At 42.4% G+C, this 22,874-nt stretch overlaps 1 protein-coding gene across 1 annotated transcript in view; it reads left to right on the top strand.

Moving 5' to 3' along the window:
- KIF26B (kinesin family member 26B) overlaps nt 1-22,874 on the top strand; it is a 429,471-nt gene that overhangs the window by 26,700 nt on the left and 379,897 nt on the right. The window lies entirely within an intron of this gene.

Here is a 22,874-nt window from a genome sequence, read left to right on the forward strand (position 1 = left end):
TTTCTTTCCCTACAACACTGGCTCCAAGCTCGACTCCAAGCCGTTTAAAGGGCGCAAATTCTGATCGGGGTCACACTAGTGTAACGCCCTCCTAGTAACCGCAGGTCTCTACGTTGAACAAAGTTAATCCCTGTTTGCATGGAGAAAAGAATTTGCTCACATAGCAACCAATGCAAAGGTCTCATTCGAACTTGGTTAGAATAAATCTCTGCAGGCACAAGGGTGGACCAGAATACGCAAGGCTGACAAAAGCTGGAAGGGTTACAGTGGGGTTGTAATGCACCTATTATAGAAAGTCCAACTATCGGGACTGTTCCTATAAAAATTGGGACATCATCTGATCACACTAGATGGGAACATAGCCTGGCACCATTTACCATCTATTTGACACAGCAGTGGCATTTTGCACTGTAGTGAGTGCAATTGGTGCCACTGATTGCTCTTCTTATATCTTAGATTCATTCACTACGTGGTGGGGGTTTCTTTGAGTTGGTTTGCTTATACGCTTGTCTTCCACTTGGCTTCTCCAAATCCCATATTCCCTGTTGGGGAAGAAAGTCATCTAAGAAAATACAACATATCTGTCAATATCATTATTGCTCCGTATTCGTATTGTAGGCAGATTTTCACTATTTTTTAAAATGCATTTCTGACAGCGTGTGTTTTAGCGGTGCCTTCATGCTATACAGAGATTGAATGGAGCTGCCAATTATCCCTTGCTGTCTTCTGTTATGAACTTCTTTGCATTGTCATCTCTGGATTGCTGAGGATGATGAGTTAGTTTTTGTTAGCCACCTGGTTTCTGGTAGTAAGTCGTGCTTGAGAGTTCCCTAGTGTGCAGTAGTCACAAGCGTGTTTAAACTAAGCCTTTTAATGTTCAAACACTCTGCTTTTTTCGCTACGTTTTATTTTCCATTATTAGGAATGGCTATCTTTGGATGCTTAGTGCCCATAATGTATACATTAATAATATTCCTAGGCCCCTTTTATACATTTAAATGTATATTTATATTGTTTCTGCATATTGAAGAAAACATGGGCTGGGCTGAAATGCCAGGTGATTAATGTAATACAACCAAAAGATTCAGCACACTACACTCGCAAGATGCCACAACGGAAATCCTGGACCCGCCATTGCTCGGGCATTAGGCACTGCCACTGAAGAACTGTGCTGGATATGTGAGATCTTACCACAGACCCATGCCACACAGCACTCCCAGCTATCTCCGTCACCATTTATTTCTGAGGAAACGTACAATGAATTGGTCAACCTCCCAGGAAAACACCATTCCTAGCCACCATGGAGATAAGCTCTCTACACAACATCCCACACACAGATGGAAAACCAGCTGTCAGGACAGTATCTCTAGACTGATATGGCCACAGCAAACTGGCTGCTGAGCTTCTGTGGCCTTATACCCACACAACTTATTTCAAGTTTGATGGCGAATATATATCCCCGATTAGTGGCACTTGCTCATGACTGCACTGGCCCCAAAATATGCCAATTAATTTATCCCCTCTTTCTTTTGTCCTCCCTTTCCCTTTTCCCTTTTTTTGTAGTTTTATTAGGGGTATTGGTTGAGAGAGATTAATATTGCATTTGTATGGGGCCATGGCAGCGTGCCATGGCAGTGCCACTAATCTGGAATATTATTTGCCATCAGAACTTTTGAATTAAGTTGTGTGTGAGTATAGGCACAGAGCTTCAGCGCCAGTGTGCTGTGTGCATCTCAGGGATATGTCCTGACAGTTGTCTTCCATCTGTGTGTGGGATGTTGGTTAGAGAGCCCTACCCTGGTGGCTAGGAGGTGTTTTTGGGTGCCAATGCATTGTAGTTTCTCAGGATCAGGTGGTGTCACGGAGATAGCTGGGAGTGCTGGTGGCATAGGGTCTGAGTAGAGAGTCCACATATCCAGACAGTCCTTCAGTGAGAGTGCCAATGCCCGAGATGATGGGGCGTCCAGGATTTCCAAGTTTGTGGATCTTGGGTAGTAGTGTGCTGATTGCTTTTCTGTATGTTTATAATTAATTACACTGGCATTCAGCCCAGCCCTAATGTTTTCTTACATTGCAGAAAACATTAAATTCCAGTTTAAATGTATAAAGGGCCTTGGGAATCTTATTAATGTTACATTATGGGCACTAGCAAGCTAGCCCATGTACTAATAATGAAAAAATAAAAACTGGCGTAAGCCAGGGTTTGAACTCTTAAACAGACCGTTCAGGTTTGGAACTAGTGTCACACCATGGGAACTCTCAAAGCACGACTTACTCCAGAAACCAGGTGCTAACAAAAAAACTTCAACTTCTCAACTAGCATCAGAGATGACAATGCAAAGAAGTTCTGCAGAAGCAGCAGGGCTATGCAGCTCCATTCAATCTTTATAGCATTGAAGGCACCCTGCTAAACACGCTGTCAGAAATGCATTAAAAATGTGCAAAATCTGCCTACAAATGACTAGGGGGCAATAATGATTTGACAAGATTGTTTGTATTTTTCTTAATGATTTTTCCCAAAGGGATGATGGGGTTTGGGGGAGGCAGGTGGAAGAAAGGAGTAAAAACAAAACCAAACTCCAAAGAACCACCCCCCCACCTGTAAATGAATGATCTAGGATTAGAAAGGCATCAAGTGCACCAATATGGCCCTACTACAGTGCAAATGGCACACTGCTGTGTCAATCAGGTGGTAAATGGTGCAGGCTATGTTCCCCTTAGGGTGATCAGATGTCCCAATTTTATAGGGACAGTCCCGATATTTGGGACTTTGTCTTATATAGGTGCCTATTACCCCCCACTCCCTGTCCTGCTTTGTCAGCCTTGCTATCTGGTCACCCTTGTTGCCTGCAGAGAGATTTATTCTAACCAAGTTCAGAATGGAGACCTTTGCATTTGTTGCTATGTGAGCCAAATTCTTTTCTCCATCATGCCAGGGTAATTGTGTTAACGTGAGCTGAGTTACTTAGGGGGTTACACTAGTGTGACCCAGATCAGAATTTGGCCCTTAAAGGCTTGAGTGAGCTTGGAGCCAGTGTGTAAGGGAAAGCTGTCCTTTGGCCACCTCTCATGCCCTGTGATTTGCTCACTCTGCATGTCAATCCTCATTTCACCTTTGTTCTCCCTCATTCCGGGGGAAGTGCCTATGCCTAATGAACCAATGTGAGTATTCCAATGGCCAAATACCCACTTGGCTTGGTTTAGATAAGACCTGAATTGTTCAGCTGACCTAATGATAACGCTAAAAGTTCTCACCCTGTGGTTAGAGATAGTCCTGATATTTACACTGGTTTGATCACACAGTTCTGATTGTATCATGCCAAAACTCACTCAGAACCCAAGCCCTTTAGATATCATGGTGTCTGATTACCTCAATTAAATCTTTTTGCAAGCATTTTCCTGTATGTAGATTTAAATCTGTGTGATATAAATAGGTAGAAAGGGCAGGAGTTTTGTGCTTTGATTTACCCAGTTATTAAGGCTGTGGAAGAAAATGTACACAGGTACTGTACTGGCAAATGTAGTGGTAGGTTTGGAGTGCTTCATGGAATATTGAAAGGAGTATTGCTGTAATAAGTGACCATTGGTAGTTACAAAGCATGGGTTAAATGCTGCCTTATTGAAGGAAAGCCCATGAGAAGGGAAAAGCGCTTGAAATATGCAGAGAAATTCACCTTGCAGAGTTACTGTCACCTTTGTTCCTTCAGGTGAGAGCAGACCTAGTAATGCCCTGCAAAACTGGAAGTTTTGGGATCCCAACTCTGAGGATCCTGGGGAATCCTTTTGAAAAGCCTGATGCTCCATTTTTATTGCTTTTCCTCCCACCCCCTCCATCAGTATAGCTCACTCAGGGGCCAGGGGGCCAAAGGCTTCCTTTCCTGGGGGTGTGCCCTCTTGGACAGAGTTAGAAAAAACAAGTGAGGATTGAATGCTGCAAAAACCCTACCGGGTGATAGGAGCATGTGGTTCTGAGAGCCATTCTCTGAGTCGACATGCCTCCTATCCCTAACAGCCCCTTGCATGGAATGGCTTCTGGGAAGAGCAAGGAAGTATGCTGCTGAGTTTGAGTGTACAAAGCACTATGCAACCAATATCCTGCTCCTTTTGCTCCCCTCTGTGTTGAGTATAGTAGCAAAGAGGAGCACCTGTCTAATGAAACAAACCCAGCAAAGAGATCTACATTGCAATGGGGTGAATTTACATTCTGTCTAGGCTCTTTCCATTACTGAGAAGTTCCGCATCGCTTATTAATCTACAGTCATTGAAAGCGTCCCTCTCCGCCCCTTCTTTCTTAATGTTTGATAGGACTCAAATCTGTGACTCTGGGATGGGTAATCAAAAATTGTCAGTGGCTCAGTTTAGCCTCACAATATGGATGGATAAATATCGTGGGCATCAACTTCTGTTGCCAAAGCATAACTTTTATGTTTTTTAATGGAGCTGCTCCATTCTAACTGCAGGGGTTTTTTCTTAAAAAAACCAATAGCCTATTAACCACAAAGTGAGGCATGTTCAGTCGAGGGAAACCTCTGCACTAGTCAAAATTGGGCCCTGGCCACTTTACAGGGCAGTAAAACTTCATTCTGCTTACAGTCCTCCAGCCTTCACAAACTTGACTCTGATCTCAAGGTGGTATGAACCAGGAATAACTCTGTTGAAGCCAGTGGAGTCAGGCCCATGTGAAAACTGGGTAAGCGAGAGGAGAATCAGGTGTTGCATCCCTTTTCTCTTCCTAATTCCTCACTGCTTCTCTACAGCCTACTTTTTACATTTTTTTTATTTTACTCTTCTGCTATATTATGGTGAAAGTCTATATGCCGGATCAATTCCACCACAGAGTTCCTCTTCTCTGGGGTGATCATCCTATGGCCACACCCACACACTCAGATACGCTCTGAGATCCTCTAAGTGCCATCAGAGAAAAAGTTGTTAAATCAGAATTTCCCTATGAATAAATGATGTTCACAGTTACTCAAAATATTAAAATGTGTGGCCATTTGTATTTAACGACTGATTTTGTTAATGTAACAAATTCTTTGGGACTGTTCTGTATAAAAGTCAAATAGTTCAAAAAATTAATGATCTATCTCTCAGCACTCCCCCTAAGCTAGATGAGGTGTAGAGAGGTGAAGTGACTTGTCCAAGGTTACATGGGGAGGCTGTGGCAGAGTCAGGGATGGAAGCCAGATGGTTTGATGCCTGGTCCTGTGCTTTGACCCAGGTTCTCTTCTGTGATTAGTGGACAGATTATTGGATGAGATGTAGAAAACCTGAGTTCTATTCCTTGCTGTGGTACTGACCTACTGTGTGTGTCCTTTGACAAGTCACATCCCCTTTCTCCTCCCATCATTCATCTGTCTGGTCTATTAAGATTATAAATGCTTTGGGATTGAATCCTCTTACTGTTTATGCAGTGCCTAGTACAATGGGACCACAGTCTTGGCTAGTGACTCTAGATGCTACTGTAATACAAATAAACAATGCTAGAGAAACACCATTCTTAGGTTTTTTTTAAAAGTGCTTTTATCCTGCTGCTCTCACTCTAGAAAATATACGTGGAGCTCTGTATTTTTCTCCCAATTATCACTGTATAAACAGATCCTGCCCTCATATCTCTTCTGTTACAAAACATGCGAACAGTAATTTAAAGCTTCCCACAACTCTCTCATCCCTTCCCCTTATTGTTAAATAATAAAAGGTAGTGTTTGCGGGAGGTTAGGTGTTAACAATTTGGCTCTTTGTCTCTCTAACTCAGTACATAAGTGCTGTATATGAAGAGTATTGGACCAAATGTACTTCTGCTGTAGCTCAGTGGCACTATTCCAGGGTGTCAAGTATCAGAGGGGTAGCCGTGTTAGTCTGAATCTGTAAAAGCCGCAGAGAATCCTGTGGCACCTTATAGACTAACAGACGTTTCGGAATGCATGAGCTTTCTGGTGAATACCACTTCGTCAGATGAATGTAGTGGAAATTCCAGGGCAGGTATATATATGCTAGCAGCAAGCTAGAGATAACGAGGTTAGTTCAATCGGGGAGGATGAGGCCTGTTCTAGCAGTAGAGGTGTGAAAACCATTAATGGCTTGCCAACTACAGAACCAGTTTCTCCTCCCTTGGTTTTCACACTCAACTGCTAGACAGGGCCTCATCCTCCCTGATTGAACTAACCGTCGTTATCTCTAGCTTGCTTGCTAGCATATATATACCTGCCCCTGGAAATTTCCACTACATTCATCTGACGAAGTGGGTATTCACCCACGAAAGCTCATGATCCGAAACGTCTGTTAGTCTATAAGGTGCCACAGGATTCTCTGCTGCTTTTACTATTCCAGGGCTGACTTTAGCCTGCTGTTGCCTTAAAGTTTGTGCACATTAATGTCGTGCACACAGCTTCTCTCCAAAGGCTTTGTAATTTAAAGTTAGTCTGGTTGCCTGTGTAATGCTTGTTGACACTCAGAACTCTGTCTTCCAAATGTAGTAGAGGAAAATATAACCCCTGTCAGTGTTACTGGAGGGTCAATAAAGAACAAAGGCAGTAATCAATCCAAAGCCTAATTAAAGGCAGCAATGTCAGGAAATGATAGGGAATTCAACTGCCAGACACTCACTTCCCTAATTGGACTAGTGCTCTTTATAACTGCTCCCCTCCCCTCTCTATAGTGGCTCAGTCATGATAGCAATAGCCCACTGTGGTTTTTAGTGTTTCCCTTTGAGAAGTATAGCTGTGTGCCCTTCTCGTTGCTCCAAATTCTCCAGACTGCAAGGAAGATCTGGTCAGAGGAGAGACCCGTTAATAGTAATATCTATACCTGTGTATCCTTCCCTGTTCATACCCTTCCTTAAGGCTGGCTTGCTTCCGTGAGGCCCATGAGAAGTCAGTTTTTTAAAATTAAAATAGAACTGCCAAGATGTTCACATACCTAAACTCTGGAACAGCATGATGCTATTGCTGCATCCCTTGTCTTCACAGTCCCGTCTTGTCCTGTCTGTTATCCTCACTTGTTGCACCACCTGAATGTTAGATTCAGGGCAGGGACCAAACATCTTTCTGTGGGCTCAGTAAAGCAGCTAGCATGCTGTTGGGAGCCGTATAATAACATTCAACAGAACAAATGAAGGAAGTTATAAACTTGCTGAATAAAGGGGATAACTTTGGTTCTTCATAAAGTTCCTCAGAGTTGCCTTGTTTTTCCCCACTTCATGAGGTGGAAGGAGGGTTCAATAACAATCAGCGTAACAAAATTCAGGACAGAGTCTGTTGGATCTGGAAGAGGAAATTAAATGACCAAGGTGAATGTCAGAAGGAGAACAACTGGAGGATGATGTGCTATACATGGATGAATAAAGGATGTGTCCTGTAATATGCTACAGCATGTGGTAATTTTCATTGAAATCCAAGAAAATCTTTCCATATTGAGATCAAACTATCCTAAATTTCATGTCTATTGTACAGTATTTCTGCTAATCTGAGCATGGCTGTGCTATGCATTCCACTTAAATGTTGTTGTGACAGTGCCTATACAGCAAACTAATAAACTCAATCCTGTCTATTATGCAGAGAAGGATTCCCCAGAGCATTTGAATAGCCCAGAAAAAGGACTTTGGGGAGGTTTTCAAAAGCACAGAAGGCAGGGAGGCACCTCACTCACAGCAAAAATCAGTGGCCATTGGACATCTAACTCTCATTTGTACCTTTGGAGACTTCCCCTTTCTATTTTATTGACCAGTGAAGATTCCTGTACAATAGAGAAAAGTAAGTTGTGAATTCTTCCTGAATTCCAAATCACTGGTCCTTGGAGGCAAAGGAGAAATTAGCTAGCATGGGACTTAGTCTTGCCCAGTTGAAAGCAAGGGGCGTTCTGCTGATGCCTTCGACAGGAGTAGGCTGGGCTTAAAACCTCGTAAAGAAATGAGGGATTTCTCTAAATATCCATTACTAGTGAGCTAAATGACTGATAGTGAATTGATGTTAACCATAGATAAATACAAAGCTGAGCCCAGATATATAGGATAGTGTCCACTGGTGGAGTTTAAACTGCATGGGGTGAAGGGGAATTGACATCTGGAATAAGGCTGGCAGAATCTGGCACTGTCTGTAAGATCAAGGTCTATGAAATATGGCCTGTTCTGGTGAAACCAGAAAAATCTAGAAGACAAACTGCAGCACTTTAAATTTAAAAATAAATTATGTGCAGACTTCAGCATGACATAGGATTCAGTGGTTTTCAAAGGATTTTAATTTTTTTCATCCCCTCTTGAGCTAGACAACAGGAGCTCGATCTTGCAAACAGTGGCTCATGCAAGTTGTCCAGACATGAATAACCAGACTCAGTTCAAGGGGTACTTGTGTGAGTGTGACTGACTTGCATCACGTAGGGTTTGTAGGGTTGGCCCAGCAAGAGACTAGAACTGGAACTTTCCCTTGGGTCTCACAGGTGGCACTGCAGTGCAGAGCACCATTAGCAGGCCATGTCACGTGCACAGTATGAGTGCGAAGAGTGCATGTTCTAACTTCTTTAACGTTCCCCAAAGCGTATTGGAAAGCATGAAGTATCCCTAGCCATATACAGCAGAGATTCAGGCATTTCTTCTTAAATGCAAGTGGTTGGAGTTCTTTTACCTAACGTTCAGAAAATGTTAAAAATGATCACTTCTGTCTAGACACAAGTTGGGATAGAAGAAAGAAGCTCCTATTGCACTGTTTTTTGAGTCAGTTTTAAATAGCAACCTTGATGCCCCTGAATAAAATAACTCAGCTGCCATATATGAAATACATTATAAAACAAAAACATTTAAAATATGAACTTGCACAGCACTTTTATCCATAGGTCTCAAAGTGTTTCACAAAGCACTTCATCTCATCTCCATTTTACAGATGGGGTGGGGGAGAAACTGAGGCAGGGTAAAAGTTTGTTGCCCCTGATGTCACAGAGAGCTGGAAATGGAAGCCAGATCTCTAGTCTTTCAGTCCTTTTGCCCTAACCACTTAATTAAAGAGTGACAGCTACAAATGAAAGGGCACAGAAGGAAGTACCAAGTAGAAATAGTTTTTGTCGTTATAAAAGCTGTGACCCTTTACATTTAAACTTTTTAATAGTAATCCTCTGCTTTTATCCACAAAGTTGACTTTTTTTTTTTTCTTTTTTGAGCAGACTTGTTCTTCGCTACCTATTCATCAAAGGTAGAACATTGAAACCACGCATAGAGTAACCAACCAACAGCACTGCTGAGTGTGTTTTCTGTATACCCATAGCCATGTTTGAAACACTGTTTCTTTGTGTGTGTTGAAAAAACTTAGAAATGTCTACACTGATTTAGACAAGAGGTGTGGAAAACTCTCCACAGACCTGTCTATCTCCCACCTCCTCTGGCCTCCTGCAAATTGCGAACCTCACAGTAAAGCATTATTATTTATAATGAACTGGTCTGTGGCATAGTCCAAATCTGTTTATAATCTTTCAACACTCTGCCATTCCCAGTGTCCATCAGCAAGAAAGATCTGAGGTAAGAGGAAGGGATGGATCTACATTTCAATATGATAAGAACTATGAAGAGAACAGATGTTGCTGCTCTTTTGTCTGGGAGTCTCTTCTTATTAGCTCAACATAATGATATATTTCTTTTAATTATGAAAAATGGTGAGCTAATAAATATCTCTATCCCAGAGGCCAGCTCTTAAGAGTTGAGGATTGAGGTTTGGGGGGACATCTAGAGCTCTAGACCAGTGGTTCTTAACCTTTCCAGATTATGCTCCTTTTAGGAATCTGATTTGTCTTGCATGCCCCCAAGTTTTAGCTCACTTACTTGCTTACAAAATCAGACATAAAAATAAGTGTCACAGCAAACTGTTACTGGAAAACTTGCTTTCTTTCTCATTTTTACCATATAATTGTAAAATAAATCAATTGGAATATAACTATTGTACTTGCATTTCAGTGTGATACTTGAGCCTTGTCTGAAGCCTGAGCCCTAGGTGGCAGGTTTGAAGCAAGTAACTTAGGTTCATGGGGGGGGACCCCCTGTGGCGTTGGACCCTGGGCAGTTGCCCTGCTTGCCATTCCCTAATGCCAGCCTTGCACTTGGGATCCCCACCAAAACCGATCCCATGATCCCCCCCTGGGGGCTGCAACCCACAGCTTGAGAAACACTGATCTAGATGAGTTGAGTACCCCCTGGAAGACTTCTGTGTGCCCAGAGGGGCACGCATAACCCTGGTTGAGGACCACTGCTCTAGACTGTACAATAGAGTGCTGGATGGCATTGTTAGTATCAGTTTATTTCACCATTAAACCATTACAGAGAATATACCTTTTCCTGAAGTCAGTGGGAACACTTTTTTCAGATGGACTTCAGATCTTCTTAATCATGGATAATCATTCAAAATTCTGTGGAAAATTCGCTAACAGTAGTTCTGTCTCCATGGTCAGTCAACCTGAGGCTTCTCTGACAATATGGTCAACAGGGATTATGATGATTGGTGTCCATTGTGGGTTTTTCAGACTTTGGGTTTTGATTTACATACACAATTCCCTTCATTCGTACCTTACTATTTACACAAAAGTTTTTTGTTATAACCAGATCTCTTCTGGTCTGGTGGTGAATCTGTCCTCTTTCAGCTCTGGCATGAAAGATGGTCAAGATAAAGGCTTCAGTGATAGTATTTGATAGGTGAAACCCAGCTCAAGACCTATGTTTCATGTAAGTCACACTTCAGTGGAATAGTAAGGCTTGAGTGGGACTTAACTGATGCATGAGCATTGTGCTGGCCTTTGACAGAGGAGGGATGTTAACCATGACAAAATGCTAAATCTGTCTACTTTCTTTCAAAACTTCCTCCTTCCTTCTAGATCAGGCTAGCTGAAAAAATCAAAATCTTTCCTTTTTGCATATTCTGGTTCTTACCCACATTGCCTAGAATAGGTTGTAGCCTTGGTGTTTCAGATTAATCTAATATAGGTAAATGTTTCATTTTTCATTTGTGTTGCTATTAAAAAGTCAATTTTTGCCAGCAGTGGCTGAGTTTCCTTAGTGTTGCCTTTTCCATTGCATAGGAATACTTGTGGTGTCACTGATATCACAAAGTTGTAATGCAGGGGAAATGACTTATTAACGGCAACCGTTATATTGTCCAGGATAGCCCTGGGATCTAATAGGTCGGGTTCATAATTTACAGGACTGCAGTCGGGAAAACACTACAACTCACCTCAAACAATAACCTTCTAGAATCGTAGAAATGTACAGCTGGAAGGGACTTCTACAGGTGATCCAGTCCAGCTCCAGGTGCTGGTGCAGGACCAAGTAAACCTGGACCGGGGGTCGGGAACCTTTCTGTGCCGAGTCTTCATTTATTCACTCTAAAATAAGGTTTCACGTGCCAGTAACACATTTTAACGTTTTAGCAGGTCTCTTTCTATAAGTCTATAATATATAACTAAACTATTGTTATATGTAAAGTAAATAAGATTTTTAAAATGTATAAGAAGCTTCATTTAAAATTAAATTAAAATGCTGAGCCCCGCAGACTGGTGACCAGGACCCAGGCAGTGTGAGTGCCACTGAAAATCAGTTTGTGGTGCTGCCTTTGGCACCCGTGCCGTAGGTTGCTTACTCCTGACCTAGACCATCCCTGATGTTTGTCCAACGTGTTCTTAAAAACCTCCAGTGGTGAGGATTCCACAGAGTCCCTTGGAAGCCTATTCCAGAACTAAACTCTCTGTATAGTTTAAAAAGCTTTTCTTAATATCTAACCTAAATCTCCCTTGCTGCAGATGATTACTTCTTGCCCTACCATCAGTGGACATGGAGAACAGTTGATGACCATCCTCTTTATAACAGCCCTTAACGTATTTTGAAGATTTATCAGGTCCCTTCTGTCTTCTTTTCTCAAGAAATGTACAACAGATTTCAGTCAACTACTTGTTCTTTCTACTGCCACAAGCGTTCATGGAGGCTTCTCTTGTTTCATTTGCATCTTTAAAAATTTCCCAAACAAACTGCCTATAATTTTATTTTATTATTTTTGAGTGTGATGACAACCTCTGGAAGATGTAACCCTGGATATTTAAGCCATTGCTAGCAGTGGTATGGGTTACTGGCTAGTCAGTATTAGCATCAAAGTCTGAGATCTACACACACACTTAGCTTCTTACACACACAAATTATGGGATGTCTGAGTGTTGGATTATCCCAGAGTGGAGAAACAAGGGATCACACTGTGTTTTGAACCCCATATTTAATCGTTACAGGGCAGGAAGAGGAGTCAAATGATGCGAGTTTCAGAGATGTTCTGTGTGACCTTGTGCAACTTTCACAATGTACTGTTGCCTCAGGTTAGAAAACTTACCTTTCACAGTGAAGCTTAATTCATTACTTTATTACCTGCATTGAGCTCCTCAGATGGAAGATGCTGTAGAACTTCAACACGTTTTTTTAACAATTAATTACCTAATTGTTACTAGTTAAATTATGGGGCCATGAATAATTTATGTATGATATAAAATACAAAATATCCGTTCTTTATAATAATACAAACACAGCTGCCTGACATATTTTTAATCTAGCAGGGAATGAAAGTGAAATTTCTTCTTTATCAATTTAACATTCCCAAAGACCCTGATTTTTCAGCAGCTAAGATAAGACTCTTCCCAGACACACATGTACATTTCCAATCTCCTCTCCCCACTCCCCAACAGCTGTTTCCTGACCATTGGGAAACTTTACCCTGCAAGGGTTATTCGCCACCTGGATAATTATAACTTTATAACTTTTAGGACATTTCTACCCAAAGGCAAAGAGAGATAACTATGGTGAATGACCTATAATTCTAGGTCTTCGATCTTTCACCTTGACATAGATTCAGTGTTCTCTTTCACAAAGGGTGGGGGGGGGGAGGCATTACTCTGAGAAATGAAAGCAGCTAAACGTTTCCACAGGTTGTTATCCAGCTTTTAGACTGGCTTAAAATGGAAAAACACACACACACACACACACACGTCGTCTTTGTCTGTCGTAACTGACTTTTTTCCCCCTGTGGATTGCTTGCTTGTTTCCCTGAGAATTCTTACCTATATACTGCATGTGCAATATGTACATTATATGTAAACTATGGGGCCCAAACATGCACACCTTATTCACGTTGCCAGTCTGATTTAAGGCAGTGGGTTTCCTAATGTGAGTAAGGCCTTCTCCTATGAGTAAATATCTTCAGGAACACGGCTGATCGGTAGGATCGCTCTTATTAACTTCAGAAGGAACAGGACTGGATCCCTGATTTGTGCGTCAGAGATCTTTGCAGTCAGCAAGGCAGCTTGGGCCTGGTTCTTGGTGCAGCCATTTGCACCAGAGCAAAGTGAGTGGTAAGTGACTGTAAAATGCTCCTGTTTTGATTTGATGGCATTTTACAGTGGGTTTTTTCTTGGGGGGGGGGGGGGGCCATTTGCACTGGTGCAAATGATTGCACAAGTGCTGGGCAACAGAGAAATGGGCACTTTGAGTTAGAACGTAGGAATGGCCATATGCGACAGACCAAAGGTCCATCCAGCCCAGTATCTGTCTTCCAACTGTGGCTAGTGCAGGTGCCCAGAGGAGTGAAGCTAACAGGCAATGATCAAGTGATCTCTCTCCTGCCAGCCATCTCCAACCTGTGACATACAGAGGCTAGGGACACCATTCTTATCCATCCTGACTAATAGCCATTTATGGACTTAACCACATGAATCTATCCAATTCTCTTTTAAACCTGTGTATAGTCCTAGCCTTCACAACCTCCTCAGGCAAGGAGTTCCACAGGTTGACTGTGCACTGTGTGAACACAACTTCCCTTTATTTGTTTTAAACCTGCTGCGCATTAATTTCATTTGGTGTCCCCTAGTTCTACATTAGGGGAACAAGTAAATAACTTTTTCTTATTCACTTTCTCCATGCACTCATGATTTTGTATACCTCTATATATCTCCCTTAGTCTCCTCTTTCCAAGCTGAAAAGTCTAGCCTCTCTTAATCTCTCCTCATATGGATCCATTCTAAACCCCTAATCATTTGTTGCTCTTCTCTGAACCTTTTCTAGTGCTAGTATATCTTTTTGAGATGAGGAGACCACATCTATGCAGTATACAAGATGTGGGCATATCATGATTTATTATAAGGCAATAATATATTCTTGGTCTTATTCTCTATTCCCTTTTTTAATGATTCCTGACATCTGTTTGCTTTTTTGACTTGCCACGGCACACTGTGGGACGTCTTCAGAGAACTATCCACGATGAGTCCAGATTCTTTTCCTGACTCGTTGGTAGCTAATTAGCCCCATCTATTGTATGTATAGTTGGGTTATTTCTTCCAGTGTGCATTACTTTACATTATCCACATTAAATTTCATTTCCGTTTTGTTGCGCAATCACTTAGTTTGTGAGATCTTTTTGAAAGTTCTTCACAGTCTGCTTTGGTTTTAACTATCTTGAGCAGTTTAGTATCATCTGCAAACTTTGCCACCTCATTGTTTAGCCCTTTCTCCAGATCACTTATGAATAAGTTGAACAGGATTTGTCCTAGGACTGACCCTTGGGGACACCACTAGTTACCCCTCTCCATTCTGAAAATTCACCATTTATTCCTACCCTTTGTTCCCCATCTTTTAACCAGTTCTCAATCTATGAAAGGATCTTCCCTCTTATTCCATGGCAATTTAATCTATGTAAGAGGCTTTGGTGAGGGACCTTGTCAAAGGCTTTCTGGAAATCCAAGTACACTATATCCACTGAATCCCCCTTTTCCACATGTTTGACCCCCTTCAAAGAACTCGAATAGATTAGTAAGACATGATTTCTCTTTACTGAAACCATGTTGACTTTTGCCCAACAATTTTTGTCATCCTGTGGGTCTGACAATTTTATTCTTTAGTATTGTTTCAGCTAATTTGCCCGGTACTGACGTTAGACTTACCGGTCTGTAATTGCCAAGATCACCTTTAGAGCCCTTTTTAAATATTGGAGTTAACATTAGCTCTCTTCCAGTCATTGGGTACAAAAGCTGATTTAAAGGACAGGTTACAAACCATAGTTAATTGTTCTGCAATTTCACATTTGAGTTCTTTCAGAACTCTTGGGTGAATGCCATCTGGTCCCAGTGACTTGTTACTGTTCAGTTTATCAATTAATTCCAAAACCACCTCTAATGACACTTCAATCTATGACAATTCCTCAGATTTGTTATGTACAAAGGACAGCTCAGGTTTGGGAATCTCACCAACATCCTCAGCCGTGAAGACTGAAGCAAAGAATTCATTTAGTTTCTCCGCAATGACTTTATATTCTTTAAGACCTCCTTTTGTATCTCAGTCGTCCAGCAGGGCCACCCAGAGGGGGAGGGGCAAATGGAGCAATTTGCCCGGGGCACCAGGGGCCCCCACGAGAATATAATATAATCTATAGTTTTGCAACTTTTTTTATGGAAGGGGCCCCCGAAATTGCTTTGCTCCAGGTCCCTGAATCCTCTGGGCGGCACTGTCATCCAGAGCCCCCACTGGTTGTTTATCAGGCTTCTTGCTTCTGATGTACTTAAAAAACATTTTGTTGTTAGCTTCAGAGTTTTTGGCTAGCTGTTCTTCAAACTCCTCTTTGGCTTTTCTTATTACATTTTTACACTTAATTTGGCAGTGTTTATGCTCCTTTCTATTTATCTCACTAGGATTTGACTTCCACTTTTTGAAAGATGCCTTTTTGTGTCTCACTGCTTCTTTTACATGGTTGTTAAGCCATGGTGGCTCTTTTTTATTTCTTTTTACTGTGTTTTTTAATTTGGGGTATACATTTAAGTTGGGCCTTTATTATGGTGTCTTTGAGAAGTGTTCATGTAGCTTGCAGGGATTTCAATCTAGTCATTGTACCTTTTTAATTTCTGTTTAACTAACCTCGTTTTTGCGTAGTTCCCCTTTCTGAAATTAAATGCCACAGTGTTGGGCTGTTGAGGTGTTCTTCCCACCACAGGAATGTTAACTATTGTTATATTCTGGTCACGATTTCCAAGTGGTCCTGTTATAGTTACCTCTTGGACCAGATCCTGCGCTCCACTCAGGACTAAATCGAGAATTGCCTCTCCCTTTGTGGTCCCTATACCAGTTGTTCCAAGAAGCAGTTATTTAAAGTATCGAATTGAAGTGGTAAAGGAAGGCATTTTGTCATTGTTTTTTTTTTATAATTCTTTGAATACTAAAAAACCTACCTACTAACCTATCTGTATTGCCTGCTTGCTTCAGTCTGTCAAAGTATTTGGACCAGGGCCTCATTCTGCAGCTCATACTCATATGAGTGTTCCCATTGTACTCGGTTGGACTAGTAAGTGAGTAAGGGCAAGCCTGCACTACAAACTTACATAGTTTAGCTGCAATGCTTCTGGTGAAGATGCTCTAAGCTGACAGGAAAACTATCCTGTTGGCTTAATAACTTCTCCTCTGCAAGAGGCAGTAGCTATGTCGGCGGGAGAAGCTCTTCTGCCAACAAAGCAATGTCTACATGGGTGGTTAAGGTTGGTATAACTACATTGCTCAGGGATGTGGATTTTTCAGACCCCTATTTATATCGAAGTAGGTATGTAATGTAGACCATGCCTAAGACTGAAGAGTGAAGTAAGTACATTAGGCATAAGGGGCAGGATCAAGCCTCGATGACTGTGGTCTGTGTAGTGGTGAACTCAACGCTAGGCCAGATTCTACAGTCTTTACTTGAGCAAAACTTTGGCTTCAAAGGGTATTTTGCTCGAGTAAAGAACTCAGAATTTTGTCTGTTGCTGGAGGCCAATCCTGCTCCTAGTGAGGTGGAGGACAGGGAGGTGTTTAGTTTTGTAAAGGTTTGAGGAAGAGGGCAAAGGTAAGTTGCTGTTTTCTGAGCAAAAACTGAGCTGAAGACAGTGAATGTTTTTGTTAATGCAGTTGGAGTGGGCTCGTGTGGGAAGAAGTGCACAGAATAGCAGAAATCTGTGCATTGTCTGTAGCGACACAGACTTGACTTGCCATGAATCACGGACTAGGTTTTCTGTCAGGTTCAAATATTAATGCCTCTAAAAGATTGATACTGCATTTATGATTGGAGTCTGAGATGCAAACAGTTGGGTTGGGGTCAGAGAAGGTGATCTGCTACTAGTACATCTCAGCAGTGTTCTGAATGGTTCTGAGCTTCTTGGACATGTGTTCTGATGCCCTTTGCAGCTAAGCTACTCGTTCAAACCCAGCATTAAATCTGTAGCATTCAAAAGGTGCTACTCTCTGATGGATGTTTGGTGGCCTAAGTGGGGAAAAAAAGAGTTAGTAGTCGATCTGCTCCCATTGGGCAGGTATTCAACTCTCACTCCCCAACCCCCACTACACTTTCCTAGTTGGCACTCCGTAGCTTAGTCTAATGGATTGTAGTCTCACCTGTCCATGCAGGTGATCCCTCTGCTTCAAATTGGAGGTACATGTGTGGGGCTACATGGGGAAGCTAGCACTGGTGCTGCAGCCACTGTACCTCTTCTACAAATGGATACTTAATTCTTCTGTACAAGACTGGCCACTTTCCACAGGCATTAAAACTTTAAGAACTGCCCCCCACCCCTTTCATGACTGCTCCATAAACATATTTTAATGGGTTAGCAAAACAAAGAGGAAATTTTGCCTAATCCACTCAGTGTTGCTGCAAATAGCTACGTGGAAATGGGGGATGTAGGAGAATGAAAGCAAGTCTTTGTATGATTTCTCTCTGTAGCGTGTTTTGTTTGGGGCTGATTGAGGACCGATAACTTGCGGTATGAACAGGGTCTCTGCAAAGTTAGACTGTGCAATCCCATCTTTAATCAATTTTTGGAGGGGGTAAATAATTGAATTTTTTTCTTTCCCTCCTATTTCTTCTAAATAGCTAATTCTTTGATAGCTAAGGCTTAGAGAAATGCTCCTTTCATTGCTTTATTAGCTTTTCTGAGAATAGGATCAGGCAGTTCACTTCACATTTCCAAGCCCTGTTATTAATTGACAACTGAAGAATTCATTTGGGGCCATCCAGTGGTATTCCTAGCCTTCTTCCAATATAATTTAGATCTTCAGGTTTTATTTTCTGTGTATTGCTCTTGCTGTGTGTGCACTGATCTTGACCTTTTTTTTTTTTTTTTTTGGTTTTGGTTTTCGCTTGTGTCTTGACACCTGGCTACTTATGAGGAAAATCTCTAGTGATGTCTCTGCATTCCAAAAGTTGGACAGCATTTGGGACTGAGATGGAAACCTCACCATTGGAAAAAGGACTGAGCATATGGAGGTGTTGGGAGAGTAAATAGCCCTGTCTTTAGGTTTTGGATATCAAAGTTTTGAGAGAGAGGCTCCATGATGTGAATCTCGTGGCGTGAGCTTGAGACTAAGACCTCCTGCTTTCTATTTCTCACTTAACCACAGACTTGCTTTTGGGCCTTAAACAAGTCTAAGGGTATGTCTATACTACGGGATTATTCCGATTTTACATAAACCAGTTTTGTAAAACAGATTGTATAAAGTCGAGTGCACGCGGCCACCCTAAGCACATTAATTCGGTGGTGTGTGTCCATGTACCGAGGCTAGCGTCTATTTCCGGCAGTTGCACTGTGGGTAGCTATCCCATAGTTCCGCAGTCTTCCCCGCTCCTTGGAATTCTGGGTTGAAATCCCAGGCCTGATGGGCAAAAACATTGTCGTGGGTGGTTCTGGTCAGCCTCACCCCTCCCTCTGTGAAAGCAGCAGACAACCATTTCGCACTCTTTTTCTGGGTGAACTGTGCAAACCCATAGCACAGCAAGAATGCCTGCTAGATCAGATCTGCAATCGTGGACGTTGTAAACACCTCGGCGATTCTCTGTGCAGTCTGTGCTGAACCAGGACCTGCAAAGCCAGGCGAGGAGGAGGCGGCTACAGCAGAGCGGCGACGAGAGTGATGAGACATGGACACAGAATTCTCTCAACCGCGGGCCCCTGCGCTTTGGAGATCATGCTGGTAATGGGGCAGATTCTAGCCATTGAATGCCGATTTTGGGCTTGGGAACAACACAGACTGGTGGGACCGCATAGTTTTGCAGGTTTGGGACGATCACAGTGGCTGCTGAACTTTCGCATGCGTAAGGCACTTTCATGGAACTTTGTGACTGTTAACATGCAGCAGCAGAAACCACCCCATCCAATTCTCCTGGGATGATCGCTTTACCCCTCCCCCCCCGTGGCTTGGTTCATGGGAAGATCACTGCTAATCAGCCCCCTTCCCTCCACCATGTGGCTGGTAGCAAGGGAATCCCTGCTAGCCAAACATGAAAAAGCTCAGCGCCATTCTCTCCCTCTCCCCACTTGGCTACCTGCAAGGAAGGATTTCTTTTAAGCACAGGCAAACAGCCCGAGTAGAATGGCCATCTCTGTCCCCTTAATAAATTCCTGAATTCAACCAGTTACCATGAACGATATCACTCTCCTGGGATACACAGCGAGATAAAGAAAGGATGTTGCTTGAATGCCAGCAATCACCGGCACCATACGCACCTAGGCTTTGTCATGCAATGATACCAGACTACTTGCTACATGCATGACGTGGTCAAGTGTCCTATCATGGTGGACGGATAAGGCTGCCTTGCCCAGAAACTTCTGCAAAGGCTTTGGAGTACCTCCAGGAGAGCTTCATGGAGATGTCCTGGAGATTTCCGCTCCATCCCCAGACATGTTAACAAACTTTTCAATAATGTACTGGCGCGAATGATCCCAAGTCCTCAAGGCAAATCAGTCATTAAAAAATGCTTGCTTTAAACCATGTTTTATGTTACAAAGGTGCACTCACCAGAGATCGCTTCATGGTCATTGTCTGGGCTAGTGGCTTGGAGGGCTGGGAGGTAATTCCGTCTGGGTGAGAAAAGTCCTGGCTGTTGGGAGAACGAGTGCTGGTGCTCTCTGCAAGCTCGTCGTCCTCTCCTCCTCCTTATCTTCCCATCCGCAGAATCCTCAGGCATGGCCGAGATTACCACCCTCACCTCGGAATCCACAGACAGGGTAGAGTAGTGGTGGCGGACCCCCTAGAATGCATGCAGCTCAGCGTAGAAGCGGCATGTTTTCGGCCCTGCCCAGACCTTCCGTTTGCTTCTTTGGTTTTCTGGTAGGCTTGTCTAGCTCCTAACTTATTCTGCACTGCATTGAGTCTATGTGGCCTTTCTCCATCATGCCTTTGAAATTTTTTCAATGTTTTTCATTTTGTCTTTTGAACAGAGTTCTGTTTAGCACAAATCCTCTCCCCATATAGCGATAAGATCCAGTACCTCCATCTGTCCATGCTGAAGCTCTTTTCAATTCTCAGGAGACTGCATTGTTCCTGTGCTGGTGAGCTCACGCCTCAGCAACAGGAAATGAAATTCAAATGTTGCGGGCTTTTCTGTCTACCTGGCAGTGCATCCGTGTTCAGATTGCTGTCCAGAGTGGTCACAGTGGTGCACTGTGGGATACTGCCCGAAGGCCAATACCTTTGCGGCCACACACTAACCCTAATCGATATGGTAACTGATTTCAGCGCTACTTCCTCTCGTCGGGGAGGAGTACAGAAACCGGTTTAAAGAGCCCTTTATATCGATATAAAGGGCCTTGTTGTGTGGACGGGTGCAGCGTTAAATCGGTTTAACGCTGCTAAAATCGGTATAAACGCGTAGTGTAGACCAGGCCTGAGTCTCTCACTGCTCCAGTGTATATTCAAGGGATTTGTGCCACTGGCTTCAGTGGGAGCAGGACTGTCTCTGTTTTCCCCACCTGTAAAAAGGATAATACTTTAGAGGATGTAAAATACTATTCTAATTCTTATAAACAATTAGAGTAAAATTTATTGGTGGTTGAAGATTTATATGACCAGAATTTAATTTTTTCAATTACTTTCTAATTAATTTTAACCCGTTTCTAGCTCTTTTTTTCTGTTCAGTCAAGTAAATTTTATCAACATTTTATGAAATGCTTAGAAAACAAGTTATATGAAGCAGTTAACTTTTTAGAAGGAAACACAAACTGTGCCGTGCCATCTGTTTGGGAGAGGGGAAAAGACTGAAGCAGGTGAGGTAATGCCAGACAGAATAATTGCTTTACGAGGGAGATAATGACAGGTAGTTGGACAAGCAACTAACTGATTTTATAAACATTCCACAGATGCAAATTACATAATGCAGCTAATAAAGTAATGGGGCCAGAAGGAGGCTGGGAGAAGAGAACATTTTTTATTCATTCCTGGTGTCATGTTGTCCATACACCACAGAAAAGTCTGTCTCTGTGTTTCTGACAGCCTTCCACTCAATCACTTCTTAGAACACAAAACTTGCTGTGGGCAATTTGACCCCTTTGTTCCTGTCATAGGCCCTCTATCTTTTTCTAGATGATAATGGTACTGCACTAATGGCACTTAATTCTTAAAAGAAACTGGTTATAGTTTAGCATTATGTTGCATGATGATAAAGCCCGCAAAGCACAATTTCAGTCTTTTCTATGTGATTGGTACTGGTGTCTGTGTTAGGGTAAAGAAGTGCAATTAGGATTCTGACATTCAGGCATGTTCCATAGACTCTAGGCCAAATTCTGCATTCTTGGTGAAAATCTGGAGTCACAACACTTAAACAAACCCCTATTTGAACCAGTTTAACAGTAGAATTTGGCCTATTGATGAGTTGCCTTTCTTGGTTCATGTGTCTTTTGGGTGAGAAAAATGAAGTACGTAAAAGCATCCACACTTTTACTTGATCTCTTTTTTTCCAGATTGCTGCATCAGAGATTGATTTGCTATTTCCATGTCCACAGTGGAGGAACATGGTACCTTGTAACTATAGAGACTGTTAGTGGCACAGATGTGTTAGGCCCTGAATCAGCAAGGTATTTGAGCACATGAATAATCCAGAGATCCCCCGCATGCTGAAAGGTATGCACATGCTCAAGTATATTGCTGAACTGGGGCCTGAACTGAGGCCTAAACTGGGATAGACAACATACAGCCCATCCAACTGATTAGCTAAGATTAAAGGTATTTTTTAAAACATTGTTTTCCCCTAATGTAGATTTCTATTAATTCTTTTCTTAGTGTAACTGGGGCCCTTGTCTGTCAAAGCTACCCCAGTAATCTCAGTAGCTAAGTCTTCCTGAATGACAGTGCTGTTGCCGGAACTAGAGGAAAGTGTTCAGGGATGTGTAAAGGATTCACTATAAAATAAAAAACAGACTGTACCGCTAGCCCAAAGCATCCTCTCTTAGAAATTCCTATGGCAGGTCGTCTAGGGTGGAGGGAGAAACTTAATGAGAATCTCTTCATGTATGTTTCGTCAAATACTAATTACATGTCAGACGTGGTGGTGAGGAGGCCACTATTCTCCTCTCGAGTGCGCTGTAGTTTCATGCCCAGAACCCAACTGGTCTTGGGGATTCTAAGATGATGGGTCATCTATCCAGAGACTTCTGGCAGCATGGCTCCAGAGCCTTCTCTGCCATGACTGCCCCTGAGCATTTCCCCCTCCCCCCCCTTAAATGGCAGGAATCACCTTAATGGGGAACACACATGGAAAAGGCATTGCCTTATCTTGATACTCTACAGAAGAGCTAGTACAGGGGTGGGCAACCTATGGCATGGGTGCCGAAGGCTGCACATGAGCTGATTGTCAGTGGCACTCATGCTGCCTGGGTCCTGGCCACTGCTCCAGGGGGCTCTGCATTTTATTTTAATTTTAAATGAAGCTTCATAAACATTTTAAAAACCTTATTTACTTTACATACAACAATAATTTAGTTATATATTACAGACTTATAGAAAGAGACCTTCTAAAAATGTTAAAATGTATTACTGGCACTGTAATAAGCCTCTGTCCCAAATCTGGACCTTAGCGTCCAAAATCTGGGTG

This window comes from Chelonoidis abingdonii, chromosome 3 (assembly GCF_003597395.2).
Source record: "Chelonoidis abingdonii isolate Lonesome George chromosome 3, CheloAbing_2.0, whole genome shotgun sequence".
NCBI lineage: Eukaryota > Metazoa > Chordata > Testudines > Testudinidae > Chelonoidis > Chelonoidis abingdonii.